Here is a 12636-nt window from a genome sequence, read left to right as displayed (position 1 = left end):
CTTACTGTCAAACTACAGCGGGAAGGCCTGGGAGGGTTGGGGGGCGGGAGGGGATGGTAAGAGATCAATCGAAGGACTTGTGGGCATGCATATAAGCATAATGCACACAAGGCACCTGCGGGTAGGGGAGGCCATGGGAATGTCAAGGGGAGAGAAAAAAAGGGAAACATATATAATACTTTAAGCAATAAAACAAAATATAAAAAAAAGAAAAGTAACCGTCCCACTTCTATGCTCAAGCCACGCCCACCAAACAAGCCCACCAGCCAATCACGAAAGATTATGCAAATTAACCCAACTAAGATGGTGGCAGCCACAGAGCTGGAGCAAGCAGGAGGTTTGGGTTGCCCCGGCGATGGAGGAAGCCAAGCTTCCCACCTGCCCTGGCTGGACCTGGGCTCTGCTCAAGGCTTCAAAGTTTTAATTATAGAAAATAAAAAAATCTCAGGAAAAAAAAGAAAAAGAATAAAAGGAGAGGCTGGGAACTTGGGTCACTGCTTGGCAGGCAGGCAAGTGGTTAGGGGTGATTAGGCAGGTAGGTGAACAATTAGGAGCCAGTGGTCCCAGATTGCAAGAGGGATGGCCATCAGCCCCTCACCCACGCTGTCTAGGCACCCCAGTGAGCACCCCCACCCTGAAGAGGGTGTGGCCCACCTGAAGACGGCTCTCAGCCCCTCACCCAGGCTGGCCAGGTACCCCAGTGGTGACCACAACCCTGAAGGGGCTGTGGCCAGCTTGGAAACAGCCATCAGTCCTTCACCCAGGTTGGCCCCACCCTTCAGTGCTAAGGATGTCCGACTGTAGCTTAGGCCTGGTCCCCACTGGCAAGTGGACATCCCCTGAGGGCTCCCAGGCTGCCAGGGTGATGTCTGACTGCCAGTTTAGGCCTGATACCCTGGGGAGTGGTCCTAAGCCAGCAGGTGGATATCCACAGAGGGGTCCCAGACTGCTAGAGCCAGACTGCTAGAGGCACAGGCCTTTTCTGTGGTATTCTCTATATACAGATTATATATCAATTCCTTTTCTTATTCTTCCACTTCTACTTCCTGCCTAACTCCAATAGTTAAAATATTTAGCACAATGTTGAAGAGAAATTATGACTGTGGCTAGCTATCCACGTGTCCTTGTATTGTTTCACTCTCAAACTAAAAGCCATATATATATATATCTCCTATATAATAAAAGCCCAGTGGCCAAAACAGTGGAACGACCAAAATGACCAGAGACCAGAACAACCACAGCCCCTTGCCCCAGCTGGCCTCACCTCCCAGCGAGTGGTTAGGGGTGATTAGGAAGTCAGGTGTGTTGTTAGGGGCAATCAGGCACACAGGCAGAGGTGGTTAGGGTCGATCAGCCAGGCAGGTGAGTGTTAGGAGCAATGCATGCAGAGGCAATTAGGGGTGATCACGGAGGCAGGTGAGTGGTTAGGGTTGATCAGGCAGGCAGGCAGAGGTGGTTAGGGGAGATCAGGCACGCGGGCAAGTGGTTAGGGGAGATCAGGCATAGTGGTTAATGGCAATCAGGCAGATAGGCAGAGGCAGTTAGGGGCAATTTGGCAGGCAGGCAAGTGGTTAGGGGTGATTAGGCAGGTAGGTGAACAGTTAGGAGCCAGTGGTCCCAGATTGCAAGAGGGATGTGTGACTGCCAATTTAGCCCCATTCTACAGGGATCCCTGTGGGATTGGGCTTAAACCAGCAGTCAGATATTACCTGAAATGTCCCAGATTACAAGAAACTGCAGACCAGGGCTAAGGGAACCCCACCCATGCATGATTTCCATGTACAAGGCCTCTAGTGTATGTATGTGTGTGTGTGTGTGTGTGTGTGTGTGTGTGTGATGCAAATTGACCATCATGCCATAACAAGATGGCGGTGCCCACAGTGAGGCCGGGGCCGGCTGCTCTGCACATGTGCTGCTGCAGATCCAGCGGCCCCACGGGGGGTGGTCGGCAGGGCCTTTGGCCATGAAGAGGTCAAGCAAAGCCACCTGGCGGAACCATGGCAAAAAGGCCAAGCCACCTGAGGTTCAAAGAGGATTTCCTAGAGTAGGTGGTATTTCAGTTATTTTTTTTTAATGTGAAGACGTTAGGTAGATAAGAAAAAGGTGTAAGGGTCCAGGATTGCAGAGGGTGCAGGCTGGGCTAAGCCCCCCCCCCCTCAAAGCACAGGCCTTTATATATAAAAGTATTGGATATTTGAAATAGAAGGATAATAATATTTATGATTGCCTAATAGCATTAAGGGCCTTGCCTAACTTTAAGAGGTATAGAATAGTAATCTTTCCAGGTTTCCAGAAGTGGGAGAAAACTATTAATAAGCAGTTTAATGATTATCATACTGATGGATTGTGGAATTTAAGCTAGGGACAAATAAGGACATGAAAGGGCAAGGTATAGTGAGAATTTATTAAGGATAATGAGCCTTGGTGGGGAGGGGATAATTGGAGTTAAGGTGCTGGAAGAGGTGAACTGCAAATATAAATATGGTAGACTGAATGGGGTTCTTGGAATTGGAATTAAGGAGTGATCAGATCTTTGTTTATGACAGGGTCTAGGGTACATCCATGGGAGTAGGGAGAGAAGTTAGGGTGGAAGACAAGACCATTTGGGAAGAGGAAGTCAAAGAAATGAAATTTCAGGGTGTTGGAAGTATCAGTCATGTTGATAATGAAATTACCAAGAATTATGGCTAGAGTAGTGTAGAGAGTGACAGTGAGCCAAGAAACATCTCCAGGAAATGATGGAGAATGATACTGATGCCTGTAAATGGCTGAAACAAGGAGTGGTTTATTGTGAAATGATATTCAGAGCAAGGAGATTTAGGGAGGAAGGACAAATATAAATAAAATATTTTATAAGTAGTTTTGGGAGAGCTATGCCCTTTATACGGTCACTACATAGCTAGGATATTGACTATTATTCTGATATCATCCTATCCTCTAAATAACTAAATCCACTATGGTTCACTTTAAGTTCATTTACCAAATTATAATATTTTTTTTCAGAGAACCAATTGATTGTTTAGTGATGATGTGTAACTGACCTGAAATTGGATCATTAGGTGTGGAGATTTTCTCAAAATAAAAACATAAATATGGAAACTGGGAATCATTATTTTAGCTCAAGAATTTGAAAATCCAAGGTCAAGTGATTATTCCAAGATCATGGTATTAATAAGCAGCAGTGCAACTAATAGAACTAAAGTTCCTGAGTTAATGTTGTCAGATTTAACCAAAATGTAAAATAAAACAAAATAAAAGCAAAAACAGCAGCCACTACAACCAGAAAACAGATGGCCTGCTAATTTTGGATTTCAGATAACCAATGATATTTTTAGTATTAGTGTTTTTCAAATATTGCCAGGGAACATTCTTGTACTTATGTGTTGGCAACCTTGTCCTGTCTAAGTCAGTTCACTTGCTATCTTTACCACTGTTCCTGGTGACAAAAAAACTAGTGCATAATTTGTGTATGCGAGTGTGAATGTATGCGTGTGAAGGGATGGTTGTTATAATATAAAAAACAATGATTTGTGCTTCTTTTGTGCTTAAGCATGATACCTTTATTGTATTTTATGAGAGTTGTAAGTAATTATGAGAGAAAAATCAGATAAGCCAAACTGATGTGTCAGATGAAATAGTTATTTAAAAGTTACATCATCAGACTAATTATGCATCTCTTTTGTTTAATGAAGTCACATGGCCTTATAACATTGTATACATTTTAGGTGTACAGCATTATAATTTGACATCTGTATACACTATAGTGTACTCACCATCAAAAGTCTAGAGGGGTTTTCATTAGTCACCATGCAATTGACTCCTTTACTAATTTTCCCCTAGCGTGCTTCCTACCACTATGGTAATCAACAAACTGTTCTACATTAATGAGTTAGGTTTTTTGTTTCTTATAAGAATTGTTTCATATTTCTCCTGATATTTTAGCAATTTAGGAGCTTCTTGCCAAGAATAATTGCAATATGTGGGGAAAGGAAATATTTTGTTGGAAGGTCAGTCAAGTGTACTCAACTTTACCATATCCTTGCCATGGTTGTTTGTATATAGAGTGGAACTTTGGTTCTCAATCTTATTTCATTCCAAAAGGCTTATAGAGAAGCAATTTGTTTTAAAAACAAATCATTTTTGCCATTAGAAATAATGTAAATTGAATTAATCCATTCCAGGCCCCCAACTGATTCCCTGTTTTTAACCTTTCTTACAGTACCTATCTAATGTACTGTTTAGTCTATATATAAAAAAAAAGAAAGATACTGCTTCTCTTAAGTTTATCAAACCATCCCCTACTAGCCTTAAAGAATCACTTTTAGCACTCATTCCATTGGTGTCTTTCAGGAGGTTAGTATGCAGCATCTTCACTTTTTCACATATTATTGTTTCTGCAATGCTGTCAAATGCTGTCACATGCTAACTGCTTTTTGTTTATGCAAATCAACAATAGTTTTTCTACCTCTTCAATTGCCTGTGATCATTGTTTCTTTCATACCCTTAGCAAAATTAGCACTCTTGATGTTCTCTTTATGTTTAAAATTGTGTTAATCGTCCATTTTGCCAACAACAAAAGGAAAAATAAAAACCAGAAAAATATTCATAGCACAATTTTCTGAGATATTAGCAACTCCAGAGTTAGCAGTAAACTGACTGGCATTCTTTCCTTTATTTGTGACCTGAGAATCTTTTTGCCATGCTAATGTAACAATATGAAAGGGTTTTCAGGTCAAAACTGAAGTTTTGTTCAAAGACCTAGATAGTTTTTCCTTGAACAACTTGGTTGAGAACCAAATTGTTCCAGGTGGGAGACATTTGAGAACTGAGTTTTGACTGTATTTAGAGTAATGTTATTAGCATACATAGATGTTATTGATAACCAAGGACAATAAGTGTGCCTCAGCCAACATATATTTCATATTGAGCCTTTTTCTGCCAGATTTCTTTCCATGACAGATCCTTTGGTTCCACAGCTATTCAAATTATTTCTAAAGGATTTAACACAGCATTAGAGATTACAACTCTCTCTTGAGCAAAATTGATCTATTTAAATAAGAAATGATTTGCTCCCAGATTAACACAACATTAACATTTTAAACTATTGAGTAAAAATGTCAGCCTTTCACATTTTAAATGAAGATATTCGCAATTACTAAAATGATGAGGTGATCAAACAAGCTGTGGTTGGTCTCTTGTTATTTTATACAAATAAAATAGAATAAAAAAATAGAAATGGAAAACATTTTCTTGCTATTAATTTGCTCTGCTTATATGCTCTACTTAATTTGAATTGGGATTAATCAGTTATCAGACATCATTTTTCTAACATCCTCCTACAATTTCTCAATCTTTAAAGATATGGACTAATATTTTAGTTTCTTAAGATGCTTTTAAAAATTATAATCATAAATATAAGACAATATGTCAGATAATGCAATATTCAAATATTAATTGTTAAAAACCTTTATAAAATAAATTAAAGCCTGAATTGTCCAGTGATATTGTTAGGTTTAGAAATTGTTTATTTTTAATTTTTTTTCTAACCCCCAACCCATTCCCTCTGGTAAACAATATACTATTATCTATATCTATGAATTTCAGTTTTGTATCCCACATGAGTGAAATCTAGCTTTTTGTGAATAATTTCCCTTAGCATAATATTCTCAATGTCTATTCATTACAGTTTTTCACCATGTAAAAAATTAATTCAAAATGGATCAAAGACCCAAATATAAGACCCCAAAGAATAGGTTAAACAGAAGAAAATATAGGTACCAAACTTATGGACCTTGTTTGTAGAGAACTTTTTATAACTTGACTCCAAAAGCAAGGGAAGTAAAGACAAAAATAAATGAATGGGCCCAGGAAATGGCTCAGTGGTTGAGCATTAACCTGTGAACCAGGAGGTCATGGTTCAATTCCTGGTCAGGGCACATGCCAGGGTTGCAGGCTTGATCCCTTGTAGGGAACATGAAGGAGGCAGCCAATCAATGATTCTCTTCATCATTGATATTTCAATCTCTCCCCCTCTCTCTTCCTCTCTGAAATCAATAAAAACATATTTTTTAAAAAATTTGAATGGGACTATATCAAACTAAAAAGGTTCTGCACAGCAAAAGAAATGGACAACAAAACAAAGAGGCAGCCAACCAAATGGGAGATGATATTTATAAACAGTATCTCCAAAGAAGGTTTAATTTTGAAAATGCATAAAGAACTAATAAAACTCAACACCAAACAATCAAACAAATCAAAACATGGGCAGAGGACCTGAAAATATACCTTTCTCAAGAAGACATAAGAACAGCCAATAGATATATGCAAAGATGTTCAACTTCATTGGCAATTAGGGAAATGCAAATAAAAACTACAATGAGACACCACTTCCCACCTGTCAGAGTGGCTATTATTAACAATACAAGCAATAAATGTTGGAAAGGTTGTGAAAAAAAGGAAACACTCATTCACTGCTAGTGGGAATATAGACTGGTATAACCACTATGGAAAGTAGTCTGGTGATTCCTCAAAAAATTAAGAAGAGAGCTACCACATGACCCAGCAATTCCTCTCCTGGGAAGATACCTGAAAAGCCAGAAATCATATATTCACAAAGATATATGTACCCCTGTTTTCACTGCAGCATTTTCACGGTGGCTGAGACATGGAAACAATTGACGTATCCTTCAATAGAGGACTAGATAAAGAAGAAGTGGTACCTATATATAAGGTACCCACCCATTCCTCTATTGTTAGACTTTTTATATTATTCCCTCATTTGGATGCACCAACAGATGTGGAATAAAATACTTGAAAATGTCTTATATGTATTTGTAAAAGTTTCTCTGTGCCATATATCCTGGAATGTAATTGCCAGAAGGAGGATATGTGCTTCCTCATTATAACTAGGTATCATCAAATTGTTCTCTAGAGTAGTTTCAATCTATAGCTTCATTAAAACATGAATTACAATTTCCTCACATTTGTTCTTTAAATTATTATTGTGAGATGCTTTACTCTTTGCCAATCTAACAGATATAAATTTGTCTCTTAGTATTGTTTCAATCTGTATATTTTTGAGTAATAAGGCTTTGAACATGTTTTCATTTTTAATGGCAATTCAGGATTTTTATGTGACTTTCCTAGTCATAAACTTTGACTTATATTTAATGGAATGTTTATTTCCTATTTATTTTTGGATCTCTGAATATCATTTATTTATTTTTATTTATTTATTTTTCGAGGAATTGTGTTCTTTTTATTTTCTTGACTAATAACAATATCATTTTAGTTTCAGGTGTACAGCATGATGGTTAGACAATCATATACTTTACCAAATGTTCCCTGATATTTCCAGTACCCAACTGGCAAAATACTCAGCTATTACAATATTATTGACTATATTATCTATGCTACACTTCACATTCCAATGACTGCTTTATAGATACCAATCTGTACTTCTCAATCCCTTTACTATTTTTCACCTATTCCCCCAATCCCTCTCCTATTTGGCAAGCATTAGTTTCATCTCTGTATCTATGCGTCTGTTTCTGTTTTGTTTGTTCATTTATGTTGTTCTTTAGATTCCACATATAACTTAAATCATAAGATAATTGTTATCCTCTAACTTACTTAGCATAATACTCTCTATGTCTAACCATTACCTCACAAATGGTAAAATTTCATTCTTTTTATGGCAGAATAATATTTACCACCAATTTGTATCCAATTCTCTGTTGATGGGCCTTTGTGTTCCTTACATAGCTTAGCTATTGTAAATGATGGTGCAATGAATATAGGCGTGCATATATTTTTTAATTAGTGTTTTGTGTTTCTTTGATAAACACCCAAAAGTAGAAACACTGAGTCATAAGGAAGTTCCTTTTAAAAGTTTTGAGGAAACTCCATACTCTTTTCTATTGTAGCTGCACCAATCTACATTCCCATCAACCATGCATGAGGTTTACTTTTGTCCACATTCACACCAGTATTTATTTGTTGTTCATTTATTGATGATAACCATTATGAAAAAAGTGAAATGATATCTCATTGTGGTTTTAATTTGCATTTAATTGATGATTAGTGATTTTGAGCATCTTTTCATATGTCTATTAGAAATATCTGTGTCTGTTTTGGAGGTGAGTCTATGTAGGTCCTTTGCCTATTTTTTAATTGAATCATTTGTTTTGGGGTGTTGAGTTGTATAAGTTCATTATAAATTGTACATATTAAACCTTTATCATATATCATTGGTGAATATGTTTTCCCTTTCAGTGTATTGTCTTTTCATTCTGTTGATGGTTACTTTGGCCGTGCAAAATTTTTTTAGTTTGATGTAGCCCCATTTATTTATTTTTTTCCTTTGGTTTCCCTTGCACAAGGAGATATATCAGAAAAAAATATTATTAAACAAATATTGAGGTTTTATTGCCTATCTTTTCTTCTAAGAGTTGTATGGTTTTGAGTCTTATACTTAAATCTTTAATCCATTTTGACTTTATTCTTGTATATGATGTGAGAAGGTGGTCTAGTTTTATTATTTTTCAAGTATTTGTCATATTTTCCCAACACTATTGATTTAACAGATAGTTTTTACCCCATTGTATATTCTTGCCTCCTGTTTCAAATATAAATTAACCATAAAGGTGTGGGTTTATTTTTGAGCTCTCTATTCGTTCCATTGATCTATATGTCTGTATTTATGTCAGTACCATGCTGTTTTGATTATTATGGCCTTATAGTATAGTTTGATATCAGGTAGCATGATACCTCCCACTTTGTTCTTCTTTCTCAAGATTTCTGTGGATATCTGGGGTCTTTTGTGGTTCTATATAAAATTTTGGAATATTTGTTCTAGTTCTGTGAAATATACCACTGGTATCTTGATAGGAGTTGCAGTTGACTTTTGAGCAGGGCATGAGATCATCAGAACCTGGTGTCATGGAGTCCAGAAGATGGGGCTATTGCATTCCCCCAAGTTGATGCTGTAAGGAGGAGAGTGCTCCACCTAAGAAATATGATTCCTGTGATATGGGAGAGGGTCTCAGCACAGGAACTCTTTAGCTACCCTATCAGCTCTCTTCCCAGAGACACAAGAAAACCTAGTCTCTACCAAAAGGACTCTCATCCACTGTGCCCTCCCTTTGCCAGAGCCCATAGTGAGTGGCTGCAGAGGAGATTTTGTTTGCTAAAGTGTGCCTTTGTTTCTAGCAGACTTATGTCTCTCCCTGGTGATCAGGATCCCCAATGGTTTTCACAGCTAGATGTTATGTGGACTCTTTTTCCCAACTCTGCTTCTGGCTTTGGGAGGCCAGGATGTGTTTGAGATCCCACACTCCTCAGGGGTAACCTTTGTAGCTTTGTTGTCTCTCTGGTATTTCATTGAGCCACTCATGGAAATATAGCCAGCCTTTTTCATGCCTTTGCCTTTCTAGTAGATTCAATGTGGTTTCTTCTGTAAATCTTTGGTTAAAGACTGTTCAGCTAATCTACATTTGGTTTTCCAGGTTGATTGTTCTATGTATTATCTGTAATTCCAGTTTTTCACGAGGAGGAGGTAAGTGTAACTTCTACCTACTCCACTGACAGCTTGGATCTCTCTCTGTATATTTAGATAGTAATCTTTTCTTGTTCTTATCATGTGCAAATATGATTTCTTCTGTAAATCTTTGGTTAAAGATTGTTCAGCTAATCTACATTTGGTTTTCCAGGGGGCATTGAGCATCTGCCCCCTGGTGGTCAGTGTGTGTCATAGTGACCAGTTATTCCCAGTGGTTCTGCTGTTAGGGTCAATTTGCATATTACCCTTTTGTTATATAAGAGTGCCTGGCCAACCTGGGTGAGGGGCTGATGGCTGTTTGCAGGCTGACCACAGCCCATTCAGGGTAGGGGTTTCCCTATTTGTCTTCTATAATTGAAACTTTGTTGCCAAGAGTGGAGGCCACAGCTGGCTCAGGAAGCTTGCCTTCCTCCATCGCCTGGGCAACCAAGCCTCCTGCTTGCTCCAGCTCCATGGCTGCTGGCCACCATCTTGGTTGGGTTAATTTGCATATAGTCACTCTGATTGACTGGTGGGCTTTGCTTGGGGCATAGCAAAGGTATAGTCAATTAGCATCTTTGTCTTTTATTAGTGTAGATTCCCTTTTGGCTCTTAATTCATTGAATAGATTTCAACTGCAGGTATTAGAAAAGATAAATGCATATGATATAAACAGATTTTTCATATATAACAAGAATTCTGAATGTAAGTAACTGCTGGAATTGTTTCAGCAGCTCAGTAATATCAGGGCTGGTGCCTCTATGATTTAGTTGTTCTTTTTTTTCAAAGGTGGATAATGTCAGCCTTCAGATCCCAGTATCACTTTCAAAGCAGGGAGAAGTGGGAAAGGATGGACCCTGCCAAGTCTTTCCTTAGGAAATAAAAAGCCCAACCAGAAACCCTTGGAAGACTTCTCTTTATACTATACTAGAGGCCCAGTGCACGAAATTCATGCATGAGTGGGGGGTCCCTCAGCTCGCTTGCACCCTCTCCAATCTGGGACCCCTCGGGGGATGTCTGACTTCCAGTTTACGACTGATCCTGGTCTGCCTGCCTGATCACCCCTAAACACTCTGCCTGCCTGCCTAATACCCCTAACTGCCTCTGCCTGCCTCCCTGATTGACCCTAATGGCCTTCCCCTGCCTCCCTGGTCACCTGTAACTGCCTCTGCCTGCTGGCCTGGTCAACCCTCACCGCCCCCCCTTCTGGCCTGATCACCCCCAAGATGAACCCCCCTGCCACCCTGGTCACCCTTAACTGCCCTCCCCTGCTGGCCTGAATGCCCTAACTCAGGGATGGGCAAACTTTTTGACTCGAGGGCCACAATGGGTTCTTAAACTGTTCCGGAGGGCCAGAACAAAAGCATGGATGGAGTGTCTGTGTGAACTAATATAAATTCAAAGTAAACATCATTACATAAAAGGGATAATATAAATTCAAAGTAACGTCATTACATAAAAGGGTACGGTCTTTTTTTTTTTTTAGTTTTATTCATTTCAAACGGGCCGGATTCGGCCCGCGGGCTGTAGTTTGCCCACGGCTGCCCTAACTGTTCTCCTCTACCTGCCTGGTTGCCCCTAACTGCCTCTGCCTTGGCCCTGCCACCATGGCTTTGTAGGGAAGTACATCCGGAAGGATTTCTGGAAGATGCCCAGACTAATTAGCATATTACCCTTTTATTAGTATAGATTATTGACTAAAACAGAATCTCATATTTAACCCATGCTGTAAGGCAATCTGGGAAAAGGTATATTTGAATTTTCTAAATCTAATCTCTACTGAGAAAGCAGACAAATGAAAACATGACTGAGCATACATGTGTGTAATGCCATGTATAGTCTGTCCTGCTATACCACATGCATGATTCAAACAGAATGACAAATTTCAGAGGAAATGCTGGGGTGGGGCATGGGTGGAGTGATTAATTGGGGAACTTATATGCATATATGCATAACCCATGGGCACAGACAAAAGTGTGGTGAAGGCCTGGGAGGGGTGGATATAGGGTGGAGGGGGTTAACTGGGAAAAAACAAAGGGGACATCTGTAATACTTTCAATAATAAAGATTAATTTAAAAAATAAAATTAAATAAAATGGATAGTCTTGTATAATGCATGAAAAGCAAAGACTAACTTTGCAGATTTGGTTGTAAATGAAATATTTTACATATCCTGTTAATAATTGTTATTGAAACTGAGTGGTCTGTGATTATGACATGGTTGTATTTATATGAGATTCTTGTTCAAGTAATTGAGGATGAAGAACACATGAAGGAATAAAACATAATTAATAGTGATTGTACAAAATGTCAGATAAATCAGCAAACTAATGAAAAAAAATAAAAATGTCACACTTCTTAATAATTATTTTTAATAGAGGGAATTCAAAATTCAGATTGTCATTCTTTGATTGAAGACTTAGTCAAGACAATAATTCATGTCAAAACAAATTAATAGAATGTCAAGGATTCTCATAAGTGAAACTCAATTATCATATATGTGCTGTCAACCATAAATGGAGCATTGACTAGGTATTCAATCAGCAAAATAATTTTTTCAGAAAAAATGAAAAAAATTGCAATCTTGTACATGCAATTATGGCTAACCATGTGAAAGATTTTTGCTGGTTTGTTTGTCTGTTTTTAGACCTGGAAGGAGAAATTTCTTGAAAGAGGAGAAGAGTAAGTTAAGGAAAGTGGCTAATAACCATAGAGTTGTGCTGTAACCATAGAGTTATTTCTTTAGGATTTTCACAAGTTAAATTATGAGAGCATTATCTATAGGCCCTTCCAATTTCTGTCTTAATTAAAAGCTCTCATAAATTTTGACTTTGCAATATATTTACAATTATCACATGAGTTTTTTTTTTATATCTCAGTAAGAATACATAGAACAGAGATATTTAAAGGTTACTAGCATTTATAGACATTCTAAATTCCAGGGTCAAATATAATTTGGGATTTTATTGGAACTACATTTGCAAATAGTGATACATTACATGTTTCAGAAATCACGGGATGTTTCTAAGGAATTCCTTCTCTTTTACATAAAATGAAAGTGCTGAATGTGATTGTTCCTCCTTATAACATAGGTTGCA

The sequence above is a fragment of the Myotis davidii genome, unplaced genomic scaffold (genome assembly GCF_000327345.1).
Source record: "Myotis davidii unplaced genomic scaffold, ASM32734v1 scaffold928, whole genome shotgun sequence".
NCBI classification, from domain to species: domain Eukaryota; kingdom Metazoa; phylum Chordata; class Mammalia; order Chiroptera; family Vespertilionidae; genus Myotis; species Myotis davidii.
This window is presented reverse-complemented; position numbering follows the sequence as displayed.